Source organism: Engraulis encrasicolus, chromosome 18, assembly GCF_034702125.1.
Source record: "Engraulis encrasicolus isolate BLACKSEA-1 chromosome 18, IST_EnEncr_1.0, whole genome shotgun sequence".
Classification (NCBI taxonomy): Eukaryota; Metazoa; Chordata; class Actinopteri; order Clupeiformes; family Engraulidae; genus Engraulis; species Engraulis encrasicolus.
In genome coordinates, this window is record NC_085874.1 from 9257919 (window position 1) to 9261109 (window position 3191).

Below are 3191 nucleotides of genomic sequence, written 5' to 3' on the forward strand. Positions count from 1 at the left end.
CTCTGGAGTACACACATTAGTATGGTAAGGGGCTACTATGAAGGAGAATTACCATTATGGAGTACTGAGGGGAGCACACGATGACGGTAGAATAGATTCAAAGCACATTATGGAGAGAACTCTTGATTACAGAAAGGACTAGACTATTATCCTGCCAAGGGGTTATAGGACGTAAGGATTGAAGGAAGGGTTAGCAATGGGGATATCTATGGGGAGAGCAAGTGATCATAAGCGTTCAAAAATGGAAAGTACGGATAGAGAGCACACTGCAGTATTAGCACCCTATGGTTGCATATTCTGGTAAGTGCTCTACTATAGACAGTATCGTGGGAATTCTATGTGGGAAAGCACACTTATGAAAGCACACTATGAAAGACAGAGAATTCTAGAATGGTGTGTAGGCCTACCTTACAATGGAGATCATTCTAGAACTGGAATGTATCATAACAATTGAGAGCATTCTAGAACTGGAATGTACCATACAATAAAGATCATTCTAGAACTGGAATATACCCTGAGACGGAGAGCACTGCATCATATGAAGTACCCCATGATGTAGACCAATGGAAAGGAAAGCACATTATAAATGGACAGTACCCTGTAAAGGGAAGGAAAGCACATCGACAGACAATGCAATGGTATGCTCTATGAAAGCACTCTACAGTGGGAAGTATAGACTGTGTGGAATGGACTGCAACTTTTTACCTGCTTTCACAAGCAGTAACCTATGAATGATTTTGGTTGTTGTGGGAGGGATATACAACATATTTGGGGTGTTCGGGTTGATGTATTGGGCATATGTACATACATTGGGGCATTGGGAGGGGTATATATTTGGGATATGGGGCGGTCGGGAGTATATTTCGATGGACTGCAACTTTTTACCTGCTTTCACAAGCAGTAACCTATGAATGATTTTGGTTGTTGTGGGAGGGATATACAACATATTTGGGGTGTTCGGGTTGATGTATTGGGCATATTATGTATATACATTGGGGCATTGGGAGGGGCATACAGGTATATTTGGGATATGGGGCGGTCGGGAGTATATTTCGATTGAGGGGGGGGGGGGTTTGAAACAGGATATTAGGGGCGTAGTTAGGATATTGGGTTGGCGGGTTGTATCAGGATATTGGGAATGTATCGGGATATTGGGGGTGTATTTGGAAAGTGGTCAGGCCAGCCTAAGCACATGGTCTCTCTTAAGCCCCTTGTGGGGAACTGGCACATGCAATCAGGGGGACCAACACAAAGACACAGAGACAGACAAACAGACATACATGCATACACTGGCGACCTCAACTAACAGAGACACAGAGACAGACAGACACAGACACTGGCGACCTCAACTAACACACAGACAGACAGATAGAATGACAGGCAGACAGACATGTATGCATACACTATTGACCTCTAAACTCAAGTGTGTGTAGGCTGTACTGTAGGCCTGTGCGATGTGTCAGGAAACTGCTGCACACACTCCCATTAGCACAAAGGGGATTTACAACAGGTGTTACTGTCTACTCCAACCTCAAGGGGGCCCCGTCTGCTCCCTTTGATGATGTATACGAGGTCTTCTTGCCCTGCACAGTTCAGACCCAGTTTCTCAAACCCGTGACCCAGACTGGCATCATGTAAAGGCGTATGTATTTCACGCCAGTGCATTCTGCGTTTGAGGTGCAACGCCATTGCAAGTTAAGTCGTGGTCTTCAACACTGTGGGAAAGTGCTTTTGTCACGTGACACACAGTTTTCCCACCACGTCTGCAAATCTCTGTTGCCACGGCGAATTTGTGCTACTAAACGCGAAAATGCTCTGCTGTTCCCTGACCAAAACCATGCAGAATCCTAACCTGTCAGTAAAGCAACATTTTTGCTGCTTTAGTTTCGCCAGGAACAGCTTTACAAGCAAGGGGAATGGGGAATTTGCAAAATTTTGCCCAGACCAAAACTATCCCTAATCCTCACAGGGCGTTGTGGAGCATGAGTCAACATGCAAAGGCGTAGTGCACAAACAAGATAGACGGTTCAAGTCGGCGTGTTATCTTACTTACTTTTAAGATGCCATGTTGCCTGACAGCAACCTCCGGTATGGGACGGCAGGCAGACGGGCTACCAAGTCAGCTTAAAAAAAAAAAGTCACGCTGCTCTTGCTTGCTCATTCCTTTGTGTATATTTGTACGAGGCTTTGGGTTGGAGACTTAATAACGCTACACAACAAACTCTCTGGCAGCCGATGACACCTGGATTCTGGTTCTTTCTCCGTGCAGCACAAGGACTCTCTGGAGGAAATCGTGGACGAGGATTTTACACAAAAACACAAACAAAAAGACAAACAAACAAACAAACACGCAAAAGGCCTGCTGTTCTTCAGAGCCTGCGGTTTGCTATACTCTTCTAGGTGGAATGGGGGTTATTGTATTGGTGTGCATCACTTTGTATTGACTCCATTGCTACATACTGTATTACTATGTTAGGCTCCTCTCCTGTGAAGCACAACCATATGCATTTGTGTTGACGCTCTTGCGCACTTGTATTATTTGGCCACCTTCTTATCTGTTGGCTCGCGCCACACACACACACACACACACACACACACACACACACACACACACACACACACACACACACACACACACTAAATACTCATACAGACACACACACACACACACACACACACACACACACACACACACACACACACATATACACACACACACACACCCACAGGCTCCTGCCACCTTTTGCGTTGCCAAGTTTAGATGATTATATCACTGACGACAACGGATGTTTTACAGGCACAAAAAAATGTTCCCAGGCCCTCAAATCTTTTATAAGAATCAATCCAAATAAGCTTTTCTTGGCGGTTTGTAAGGGGCTATGCCACATTAATAAACCAGACATATTTCAAAGTGTGATGGATGTGAAGTCTTTCGGTGTCGGCGAGGACAGCAGCTTTTATGTAACTATTAATTAAGTATTAGGAATCCAATTCCCTTTTTGTAAGCTCTGTGTTGTATGGTTATTGGGGGGAATTCATGGGAAGTGATTGCTGATTGGTCGACATGAAGTCCAATGAGTCAATCAGAGCAGGAGTAGAAGGATGACATCATTTGCTGAGGCTAATGTTTAGTTTATACCAGCATACAATAAAAATTCCCAAAACAAACAACAAATGATGTCCATTCATTG